General features: G+C 40.0%; 1 long non-coding RNA gene across 1 annotated transcript in view; it reads left to right on the top strand.

Annotated features, from left to right (window-relative positions):
* The first annotated feature begins 534 nt into the window (after positions 1–534).
* LOC135327340 (uncharacterized) overlaps positions 535–12,661 on the top strand; it is a 123,031-nt gene continuing 110,904 nt past the window's right edge. The window contains exon 1 of the long non-coding RNA XR_010387453.1: positions 535–562. This is a non-coding gene — a long non-coding RNA (uncharacterized LOC135327340). The remainder of the gene's footprint in view (positions 563–12,661) is intronic.

The raw sequence follows: 12,661 nt of genomic DNA, 5'->3' as shown, positions 1-12,661 counted from the left end.
TTTTATTTTTAGAGTCTCACACTTTCTTTTTCCATGTCCTTTTTTTTCATGGCTTCTTAAATCTAAATATATTTCTGTTCCCTTTCCCTAGTATCGCATTCTAATCCTGATATTAAGATTGTTTTAACTTTTGTTTTAAAACATCACAACTTAGTAAGACTATGAAAAATAACCTGGAAGTCTTCCCTACTTCTCCTGTTACCACTTTAACTGAATGTTATATTAGTAAACATTTGACAACAAAGAAGTGGAAATTCTGTTTGTTGAACTATGCTGAGAAAACATCCAAATATGATCAATGCCCTTCATTAATTTTGTCTAACTGCATGTTCCATAGCATTAGTAAAAACCACAAGTCTCATGAATGACCAAAAGCTGGTTCATTTATATTATGTATTCTCCAAAAAAAATTGCATTGCACAAAATCTATCTTTTCTTTCATCTATTGCATGCTGATACCCCATGATGATCTTCTCATTCTTGCAGCAATTCCTGGACAGCAAGAGGCAAAGGCAAGTTAGATGGCCTGAGTCCCATCTTCCCCAAACATTACTCCAGTCTAGTGAGTCCTGGTACATTTTTGCCATTGATATTTTATGTAGTTCTGTTTGAATTGTGTCTGATTAAACTTGAAAACTGCTGAGTGCCTCTCAAAACTGGTTTCCAAGTAGAAACCTGAGGCCTTCTGATGTTCCCTTGTGACTGGTTTTACTGATAAAAGCTGTGATTATAACTGTGGTACAGTAATATAGCGAGGCCCCAGCTGAGTTCAGAGTCATGCTGTACTAGTTATTGCTCAAATACACAGTGTGAGAGAGGGCCCAAAATGGATGAAACTGGTGGTGCACAGTGATATGCAAATCTTTGACAGTGCTGCTAACAAAAAAAAGCATTACAGTATGACCACGAGTTGCAATGATGTTAAACCTATTCAGTGAGGGATCAGCAGGGTTTGGGGGTTGTAATTGTAGGCCTTTCTTTATTCTCCCTTGTTGATGCTCTGTTTCACAGCTGAGCTGAACTGATGGAAAGCTGAGGCCCTGCCCTTGCAGGTCAACCCCTTGGAGGGGCAGACAAGGACTCTGTCCCCCTCCTTCAGCTTGCCAGGGCATGGGTTTCTTTCTGCCCTAGATTCCTGCAGAGATCCCACTTGCCCTGAGGCAGAGGGAGAACCAGGTGCGGGGAGCTGGCATCAAGGGGCACGGTGCCTCCTGAGCCACTCCCCCTCTCCTGCCACAAGAGCCTTGCAGGGTGGCTCCTGCAGGAGCTGTGGCAAGAGCAGTGCCGTGTTGAACATCAGGGCACCATGGGGTGCTAGTGTTGAGACTGTGTGGTGGTGAGACTGAGAGTGACAGGCTGCCCCAGCACCTCCCTGGAATGCCAAAGCAGGTTGGCAGTCACTTCTTTGGTCTCAGGGCCAGCACAGAGCCCTCTGTACACAGCCTCTAGTTTCATTCAGGTTTGTTTTGCAGTTAACTACCTGTAAATGTCAGTAATGAGCTGACCATTACCATTCAGGAGCAAGACCTCGGTCATATGTCACATAGTTATACCAGTTTGACACTAAATGGCATTAAAAAAACAAACTGAGTGGTTGAAAATGCTAGAAAATGAATAGAAACTAACAAGCGACCATCACACAGAGAATACTTTTTTGCTTCTGTGCAAATTCCTGCTGAACCTTTGTGCACCGTTCTTGTCCCAGCATCTTGGAAAACTGGAAAAAAATTAGAGAAAGGTGATAGGGACCTTAGAGGTATGGAACAGCTTCTGTCTGAGAAATGCGTAAGTAAACTAGGTCACCTCAGCCTAGAAAAGAGAGAGTAGAGGGGAGAGGTGCTCCCTAGAGTGGATGAACATGGATCTACCATTCACTATAGAAGAATTAGGGATATCAGTGGAAGATGGCATGGTAGGTTCAAAACAAAAGAAAGGTGGTGGTTCTTCACCAAACAGGCAGCAAAGCACTGAAACTTTCTGTCACAGGATGTTGTGAATACTAAAAGGTTGCCTGGGTTCAAGAATTGGGAAAGTTTGTAGATGAAATCCATGATGATTTTGAAAGACACACAAATCTCTTGAACTGCGGATTCATAGAGGCTGGGAGAGAATTTGGAGGAAGCATCTCTATATACAGCTTTTCCTGTTAGACACCTCAGAATCCATTTTTGGCCATTGTCAGACATAAGATGCTGGGCTAAATTGACCTTTGGTCTGACACAGTCAGACTGCTCTTAGACCCTTACGTTGCTATGGTTTCATATAAATGTCGTAAATCATAGAAGGTCTACAGGATATTTGTGGAGTTGCTCAGAGAAGAAACCAACAGCATTTCTTTTCAATGCTACTCTGCTCACCAGTGTGCCTTGTGCTATAAACCAGACACTTTCTTATACTGACAGCTTCTCACTGTTTGCACCATTCTTACCAGGGTCCAGGCAATCAGAAAGGGCTTCATGCTGTTACCCACTTTGTTAAATAGAAGTTGATTTTATATTTAGGAGTGCATGGAGTGTACAGATGAAACAAATCACTCCTATAAACTCGGAAAGATGAATAGTTCCTGCTGAAAACTAGCAAGGAAGGCTGAATGCAAGATTAATATGCAGTCTCAAATTACACCTCCCACAACTTTCATTGATTATTTGGAAAGTAAAGAAAAAAGCTCTGATTCTTCATGTAAGTCAGACTGAAATTCTTGTGTAACCATGCTACAGACAATTTCTGAACAGAAGAAAATAATTTGTCTGGGAGGAGAGCTCTTTGACTAGTTTCTGTCTGAGATGGAAGAGGTTATAAGCTTCCCCTCATCAGTTCAATGTTGTTTCCTGAAGAATTCTCAAAATAAGCACAGAATTGATTAATTAACAGAACAGTTGTGCTGCTCAGAGGTTTCTCCATGCTAAAAGATCATCTTGGGCAATAGGAAAGGACTAGAGATCTGGTTTCTTCTGGCTTTGGTTCTGAGACTGACTTGTAGCTTTGAATAGGTGACTCTCCATATGCTTATTGTAAATGTGGGGCAGTAAATGTTTGATGTCCATGTCCTGGTTATTCTTTGTTTTGATAGAGAATTGACATCAAGAAGTGCTTCAAAGTTAAGTGGCTGAGTGAGGGGTAGTCTGTTAGCATAAGTGAGCATGGTGTGTACAGTGCCTTGCTGTTTGAAGATCATCCCGGTGAAGGGTTAGAACTTACCAGTTCCTGTTTCCCCTCTTTTGTACTTAGAGGTAAAGTGACAATTTATCCTACATCATCTCCTCAATCTCCTCCCAGACAAATTATTTTCTTCCTTTCAGAAATTGTGTGTAACATGGTTACACAAGAATTTAAGTCTGACTTAAATGAGGAATCAGGGTTTTTTTTCCCTTACTTTCCACATAATTAATAAAAATTGTGCGAATTGTAACTCGGGACTACATATTAATCATGCTTCTGGAACTAACCCTGTTGAAGACATTTGCTTTCTGAGTTTTGGGAGCTTATTCACCCAAAATCTTGCAACAGAATGTCAATTGTCTCATTTTAAACAGAACAGAGAATGACAATTTCTTCTCTCCATCCCCAACCAAAGAGAAGTACAGTTATCATTCATTTGCTAGTCTTAGTTACGATTTTATTTTATTACTATGAATGCTTTCAACATCATTACTGCCTGGATGCAAAGGGAAAGCTCTGACCAAAATATGAATCTATAGCATGTCATCTAAAGGGTGTGAAAAATTATATCCTATAAGGTCCAATGCTTTGTATTGATCTTATAGAAGAGACAAATCTCATGGGTCAAAGTTGAAGTGATATGGACAAGCAAAATCAATAATAATTTTAAAAATAGACATTTTTTCTTTTCTTTTATTAATTCATGAAAAATAAGAGCATTGTAAGACTTGCACATTGTTAATGTTTCCCAGATTGCTACTGCATTTTTAATTAATTACATTTTGAAAAATATTTTTTGCCAACATCTAATTAGGAAAATCCAGTTCAAAATGTATTTTCAAAGCTGAATTCTTGCATTTTTGTCAGAATAGATCTGGTTTCTGTTGTGGCAGGGCTGTGCAAGGCTTTTTGCTGCCCGAACACACAAAAAGTTACAGCCTTCCTCCTTCAGTAACAGTTATGATTGCCTATGACAGGATACAGAGACCTCTGGTATCCTGCGATGAACCTCACTGGATGGTTACTGCCTTCGTCTGTTTTTGTCTCCTCCCTATCCTTGTGCCCTGTGAAGGAGAGTGCAGAAGGGAACAACTGGCTGTGCCTTAGCTGTCCCATTCTCAGTTTAGTGTAATACCACACTCCCATCTTCATCGTATTAAGTAAAGTTATTTGAGCAAGATGGGCAAATTCATTCTTTTCTGCCAGTGCTCCTGGAACGGTAAGTCCTATTGCAGAAGTCAGGCAGATGTCTGGAGGTGGTAACCCTTTAAGCAGCAACCCCCAGAAGTTTCCTGAGCGAATGCCTACCAGAAAAGACTTTTGCTGCCACAGACCTGCCCATATTGTCTGGACACTTGAGCTGACTCTTATTTGCTAACCCTTAGTCCATTTGGACGTGGAAAGATATAGGTCTTTCTTTGTTCTACTGAAATAGAAATAGGTCTTCTATGCTGGAGTTGCACAGCTTTCCACTATTGAATTAATGGAAGCAGATTTAGAGTAAAGCTGATTGCTTAGAAAACCCTGAAGTTATGAGGCTCTTAATCAGGTGCCTGGCCACTGGGTAGAGGATAGGAGGCATACTGTCATATCTGCCCTTAAACAGAGTCAATATCTAGGGGAAATCTCACTGCTTGAAAACAGTCCAGAACTGCTGTTCTGGATTTGATCTAGCATTGTTTCAGGTTTCAGTATGAAAATTTCATGCAGCTTTACCATTACCCACTTTTCTGCCAGCGCACAGAAATTTAGTTGAGAGCTGCTTAGCTTTTTGTTTTCTCTGTGGAAAAATTAGACTATTGTGGATTTCTGCCATGTACAAATAAACCTCCTCTACAAATTAAAGAAGTCCCTCAGCAGTGATTTCCATGACACCCACTCGTCAGTGTCCACCTTCTTGAATACCTGCATGCTAACATGATCACATTAGTGTCTTTGGTGATGATTAAAATGGAGGGTATCGTTGTATAACATATGCCAGAAATAAATTTCTATTGGCAGGCATCCTGGAGACGGAGATCATTCATTCTGAAAAAAATAATTATATACCAGATTTGCATTATTTTGTTAAACAGTTCAGGAAAATGCTTCATTTCTGTCTTCACTCTTTCAGTAAATACTCCTAATGTTTTGTTTCTTCCTATGTTGTGTGTTGTGGCCTCTCGCTTTAAGAGCAAAAAGAAAAAAAGGGTGTCGACCAAGACGACTGTATTTTCATTGGCAAGATTTTGGCTTTCTGTTAAGTGTTTTAATTTAAAGTGCCAACAATGTGCTCTGTATTGAATAGACCACTGAGGAAAATGTCACCCCTAAGAGTGCTTTTGACTTCTTGTAAGAGGACTGTTGCAAAGAGAATGCCTTGAGCTATATATAGGATAACTTGATAACCAGAGACCGTATGTGTGTGGCTGTCGGTATGGGAGGAGAATCCCACAACCATAAATAGAGCCTTTAGTATTACACAGCATTTAGCAACCATTAAACGAACAATTGTTTTATTTCAAACCTCTTCTAATTAAACATTAGTCACACACTCTCCCTTGCCCTTTATTTGCTGTTAAAAACCACAGCGTTAAAAGAGCTTACTTTAAAGATTCCATAATTAAGCAGCCAGTTGGTCCAGGAATGTGAAAAATCATTCTTTCACAGGGACAGTGGAGGTGACTTCAGGTGAAGGGTTACACCAGTGTAGCCAGAGGCAGAATCAAACCCAAAGTATGTATAAACCTCTGTCTACAAGCATTTAAAAAGTGTGATGGGAAGTGGATGGAAAGAGTGTAACAGAGCAGATTGAAGTAGAGAAAGAAAAACAATAGGTACAAATTTCTACCAGTTTCCTCAGGCATCCATAGCAGCTGCTTAATGATACATGTATCATTATATCTTGGAGTAGTTGGAGGGCAGAAGCAGACTTGATTACACTACAGACAATTGTTTCACAATAATTCTGGACCATTTTTCATTAGCTGTCTCCCCTCACAGCAAAACGAGGGATAATTTTTTAGAAAAAAAATCTTATACCTCTAGAAGGTTGTCTAACAGTTAAAGATTTTTAATAATTCATCATGCGAAACATCTTGAGCTAAATACTGAATTTCCCAGCAATAACAACAAAAGATGAATGGAAGGAGCTGAGGTTAACTTGCTCTGATAGAAACAAAAGGGTAAATAAAAGGAGTGATGCTATCACTTTTCCATGATTTATCAGTACATTTTTATTACACCCTCTGCTTTGACATGTTTTGTCACTCAGTCTGTTGAGCCAAACCAGTTCACTGCAAGCAAGCTGATTAAGTAACTGATTGAAACAAAGCAGCAGATTTGTCTGCCTATAATCATTTACTATCACAGAAGCAATAGGTGGCAGGCTGTATTGGTAAGCGTGGCTGCTGACATTACCTTTAGGAAAGACGGACTTTTGGTTTGACCACTTGGCCTAGCTAATCAAGGTCAAAAGGTGTTACAACTGTGGTGGTGTAAGCAGTGACTTTTATGGCAATTGCTGTATTTTCTTGCTTTTGAACCACCTTTAAAAAGAGATAACTTATTCATGGCAATGCTTAAATGTGGGACTTCTGGCTTCATTAGGTGTTAACATAATGTGTTACGTCCTACTAGCAAGGAACTCTTGGTAGGAGAAGAAGCCTCGTTACTTATTTTAGGTCTCCTTCCCAAGCCACGTTGGGACTGCTCTGAAGGGCAAGTAAAGGTCTGTCTAAGCCTTGGCTCTTAAGCTGCCTGAAATTATAGGGCCTAAAATTACAAGACCGGTTTAAAGACATCTTGTTTAGGGAACTTTTTCATGAAAAAAACAGGAGGTGCAGGAAGATGAAGTGCAAGGAGCCATTTCAGCATGGTAACAACAGTTGCCTGCCACCCCATGGATGGGCAGCACCTTCCACAGTAGTCAAGGCTGGGGTATAAGATCAAGGCGAAAGGCCTACCACTCCAGTCTTGCTGTTCATGCTGCGGAGCGGGAGAAAGTCACTGGTTTGGTGACTGCAGCTTCCCCCTAGAAATAGCTTCTCTGTTGTTCTTTCTGATCCCCCTTTGATCCCAGGTTGGCTCTCCAGCATGGGCAAAGCCTGTGATAGTGGTGGTGGTGGGTCTGCATCCTTTGGCAGGTGTTCCTGAAGCCTAATTTGAGTGCCTGAAGATGCAACTGGATTCCTAGGATTTACCAAAGCAGATTAGAGAGGTGAGATGAATGGTAGTGGGTGTGAGGCACTTCTTAAACCAACATCTGTGGTTTTGAATACTCCATTAGGGATCTACCTGCCTGCCTGCTGTTCTGTGTGCTTAGACCCAACAGGCTCTCCCTGTGAGATGTTTTGAACACTGCTGTGATGAATTAAGGCACTAGCTGTCTGCCTTTTTGAAATGCAGAAAACTCAGAAGCCAAAACAAGAAGCCACAGTTGTTCAGGATCCCAGTGCAGGACATCCTCGTAGACAGTGATGGAACCCAGGAGCTCTATTGTGAAGACCCTAGTCTTATGAGCAGAACGTTCTTCTTGGCTGAATGAAGTAGATATAGCAAACGGCATAAATGCTGAATGCTGATTCTTTATCTGCATGCAGAAAGTGCATTTTTTTTTCTTTCTTGAGAGGTCACAAGTTTTCAGATTACACAAATAGCTTGTAACCCTTAAGTGTTGAATCCTTAAAATGTTGAAATTAAATGATATCCACTAAGTGCAGCCACATTCCCTACTTCAACTACGTTGTTTTTTATTGGTAGAACTAAAAAGTGGCTTCCAAAAATTAGGCCACTGAAAGGTAGGCATGTCTCTTAAAACAGCTGTTTTAGCCAGTGATTCTGCAGTCAAATATGTTTTGAAATACTGGGTCCTGCACTGTTCATTGCATTGCAATCCGGACAGTTCTTTAATCGTACTCAATTCATTATTGTCTTTTTCGAAGATTGTAATTTCAGTAGATTTTCAGAGAAAAGGAATATAGCTGCTAACTGTGGAACACAGCAAACTGTAAAACGTCTTGCCATGTTCACTTTTCCATTGCCCTGGCAATTGATTCTGTTGCTTCTCTTGCCCTGTGTGTTATAGCTTTAGTAGAGCACTGCCAGATTCAAGTAAGCAGGCCTCTGCTGGCGCTGCAGAATGACAATTCTTATCTGTTTTCTGTAGCCTGACATTTTCAGTAAGGCCTGGAAGGTTTGGTTAATAGGTTTGTCAAAAGGGAGCTACAATATAAAACACTGAAATATGGAATGAGAGCAGAGCAGAGAACCTGTGTCACATTAAATGTTACCAAAGCAATTTCTAGGAGACTAATTATTCACAATAGATAACTAAATTGTAAATCTCTATTACAAGTGGGGGATTGAATGTGAAAGTTTCCTTGGAAAGCATTTCTGAAAGTCTGCTACGTTAATAGCTAGTGCATGAGGAAAATAGTAGATATGCCAGAGGCTGTGGAATATGAGAGGTCAAAGGATGAAGGGACAATAACTCCTAGATTCATTCACTCTACAAGTCCCGAAAAGACATATTTGCATTATTAAATGCCTGATTTTTTTTTTTAAGTCTAACATTGAAAGCATTTTGGTAAAATAATTCTTTATGATTTGCTAACTGGAGAGAGGAAGGGACAGACTTCAAAAGACAAGTATCTAGACATGCATAGGAGTGCTTAGCTGGATTTTCGAAGAACAGTGAGAATTAGGCTCTTCCTAAAATTCCATAAGCTACCTTTTGGGTACAATGTCCCTTCTATGCCAATAACACCTTCTACACCAGTACTTGTACCATTGTGAAATCCTGCCTCCTTTTCTTACCTGAAAGAGCACACAGTGGGCAGGCTATGACCTGATGAGGTATTTGGTCCTGTCCTTTCTATTTTGAGGCATTTTGTGAGAGAAGAGGAAAAGTAGTACTGCCTATGAGAAGAGGGTCTCCAAAGTGTCCTTTTGGGATACTTCACACACCATTCCTTGCTCCTGTTTCCTAAATAGGTTCCTGCTCACCATCGTGGATGCCTTTGGATGTTGTTATTATTTATTAGTAGTAGTACTCTGTATTGGATTAAGTTTGCAAATTCCTTTATTCTTTGCCATAACCATTAAAATGCTTTTTTGCTTTTTCTATCAATGGCCACAGAGATCTGTACAAATGGCAAAGAGGAAAAACAGTGTCTTTGGTTAATTAGTAACCATGATGATACTCTAAGGCTTCTGTTTGTAATGGCAGAGCATCCTGATAGCCACAAATACATTTGTATAGTTGATGAGTCACATGGGCTTTAAGCAATAATTGACCGTAGATTCCTGTTGCCTTGGTTTGGGAATAATCTGAACCTCGGTGGGAGAAGCTGATGGTCTGAGCAGATTTTCAGGACTTCACAGGTTTGATGAATTTTCAAGTAATCTGCTGGCTCTAACAGACTGGTTGATTCTGCCTGCACTGCTGTTTATCTTGGATGTGACTATAGCAGGTTAATTAGAGCTAATGTGCATGGGCTCTGTGCAGAATAGCCTATGCAGTAAGTCGCAGGAAGCATTGGACTAACTGCATGTGTCACGCAGTCACTGTGCTTGCGCAACAGAGTTGACATTTTCTGGAGCTCACTGTTGCTTATGTACGCCTCACTAAGACTGATGAATCCTAACACATCAGATTTATTTTGCTGTGCAACCTATGCAGAAATATTTATGTCTACAAGGTCATGAACAGAAATATACCAATTTTTGTTTCAGTAAGGAAGTATTTCTTGTCTGTCCTTTATCTATATCTAGAGCATAACCAGTGGATTGTTATATCAAGGAATGAATTACTGGGAAAATACAGAGAAGAAATGTGGACTCCTTTACTAGTGAAATTTTCTGTATGCTGAACTGTTCAAATTATTAATTTGTTGCACTATCATACTGCTGAGGATTGTTGAGCTTTTCTAGGTAATCACAGTTTCTGAGGGTCTTTAGATCAGTAAGGTGAATATGATAATTCTCTCCTCACAATTTTTGTACGTATTTTCAGAACACTTGCTTCGATTTTATCTGCAGTAAAAGCTACTGTTAGTAAGGCTGATATCTGTCATATATGAGCAGTCCTTACTGGTAACTACACATTTAATTCTTTCTGTATACTCGATTTTCATTCATTTTCATTCAAGACATTGGCAACAAAATAGCAAAGGACAGTACAGTACAAAATAGTGCAGTAAAATGAGTACAAAAGGAGAAACAACTCTCAGGTTATCTGGGTTTGTATATCGCATGATTTCCAATAGAACGCAGCAGTTCTGCCATTTCATAGTCCATCAGATTTGCAGGACCAAACAGTGCTTCATTAATAGTCTATTATAGGTGGTTTTTGCAGTAATAAAATAAGAAGAGATGCATGTGACCAGGAAAGGAAGGGCATGGAGTCTGGCCCTGGGGGAAAAGGGGAGATTAAAGGTCTGATATTCTTGAAACAGCCTCCAGTGCTTTCATCTGAAAGTGTACAGAGATTTCTCTGATACCTATTCCTAGACAAATTCAGATTTGGGGCAAAAGCCTACTTTCCCCTTTTTTTTCTTTTTTTAAATGCACTTCTTGGTGACTGTGAAAACAGCAGAAGCCAAATAATGGCCAGGCTGGGTCAGCCCAGAGATCCAACTAGCCCAGGACCCTTTGTTTGGCTGGGCTGGCAGCCTGTGCTTAGGGAGAAGTACAAGAACAGGCCATGCTTCTTGTGATAGTTCCCTGCAGTAATCTCTCCTCATGGCTCAGGAGTTTTCTGAACTAGAAGAGATGCCACTGAAGTTATTAGCTCTGCCTGGAGTTTCTTCCACAGATTTTTTTATTCCAGTGCCTGGGAGACAAAGTCTTTGTACCAATGTTAACCCATCTTAGGAGACAGGACATCCTAAGGTGTAACTGTCAGCAGAAGTCTTTGGAGGGAAATCAAGCACCTGTTTAAATCTTGAGTTACTAGTTCTTCCTGAGTTACCAGACAGTCCCATTGCATATAAATTTGCTTAAATATATCACAGCTTTAATAAGGTTATGCTCCTATCTTGTGCAAACATCTGATATGCCTAGTACATTTGTAATAAAATCTCTTGTTGTGTCCAGCTACCCTGAGATTCATGGAGCAACCCTTCTCGTTACGGAGTATACTCTCATAAGGAATTAACTACTGAATATGGTGCAGAGATTTTCCTCCATCCTGTTGCGGCTGGTATTTCTAAAGTTGCCAGTGATTCTGGACTCCTGTCATTCTGTACTTTTGTCATTCCTAAAGCATGTGTCAGAATGGTGTATTAGCGAAGGCCTCAATTGTAAGAACTGTCTTTCCAGCAAAACACACAGAGGAGAGGCTCATCACTGACCAGCTGGGAAATCTGTCTGACGCTCTTGCTCAGCCAGCCCTTCATATTGTGAATTGTTTTAGTTTGCATATCTGGGTTGCTCCATTTGGGATTTTAATTCAATTTAATAGATAAAGGATCCAGATATATTATTATATAGTGAGGAACTTGTATTTGGTGGGGAGGACGAAAGTAGGGGTTCTTAGCTAACCCCTTTTGTAGCTATTTTAGAGATAATGAGGCCAGACAAAAGAGAAGTCAAAGTGGTTTGGATGTCCTAATATACAGTGGGTTTCAGCCCATGGAGATGAGTGCTGTAAGCATGCAGTTTGATATCTGTGACAACTAAAAAAAAGAAAAATAATTTTGTAAGTCTGAAAGCTAAACTTTTCCTGGAGTTTGGGGGAGCAGGGGCTTTTTGCTTTTTGTGTGCTTTGTTCTTTTGGTGTTTTTTTCACAATTTTGATATGAATTTATAATTGGGTTTAAATATAGCACTCTTGCAGACATGATAGAGAATTTTTTAGTGAAAGCTGTTCTGTTTGAGATCTTTGGACTGGCTCAGTTTTTATTCTTTGGTATAGAGCTGGTTTCTTTTTATTCACTTACACAACTAGATTCTTTAAGAGCTGCTGCAGTTTGACTGTCATGTAACTGTTCTCAAATTTTAAGAAATAGGTGCACCTTTTGTTTAATGAAGTGTATTTTTTGGAAGATCTTGCAAAAACAAAGGTGCCCAATAGTGTCACTTTATTTTATTTTATTTTTCTGGGTTATTGTGCCAATCTCTGCATTGACTGATGCTTGTCTGAAGCCTACCTCTACTATCCTTATTTCAGGTGAGGAGCCTTTGAGGAACAGAAAGTCCCAGCAGTGAGATGGTGTAAAGTGGGCTGTGAACCAAAATAACATTTCCAGCCACTCTTCTTCCCTTCCTTCTAGGCACTCATTCAAGATCCTGTTAGTAATTTGCTTAACAGTCCACACATATGTGATGATAGAAAAATGAAAGCTTTTCAGCGCTCTTTGCATTAACAATCATTTACTTCGCTGTAGAAAGCGTCATAAAGCAGTGAAATAAGCTTTCTGAGAAAGATGTCCTCTAGTCATACAGGAGTTGTGGGATTGACTCACTCCATAAACATGATGGACTGTGCATTGGGGAGGTGGAGCCACCGGAGTTCTGCTGC

Source organism: Dromaius novaehollandiae, chromosome 2 (assembly GCF_036370855.1).
Source record: "Dromaius novaehollandiae isolate bDroNov1 chromosome 2, bDroNov1.hap1, whole genome shotgun sequence".
Taxonomy (NCBI): domain Eukaryota; kingdom Metazoa; phylum Chordata; class Aves; order Casuariiformes; family Dromaiidae; genus Dromaius; species Dromaius novaehollandiae.
This window is presented reverse-complemented; position numbering and strand designations above follow the sequence as displayed.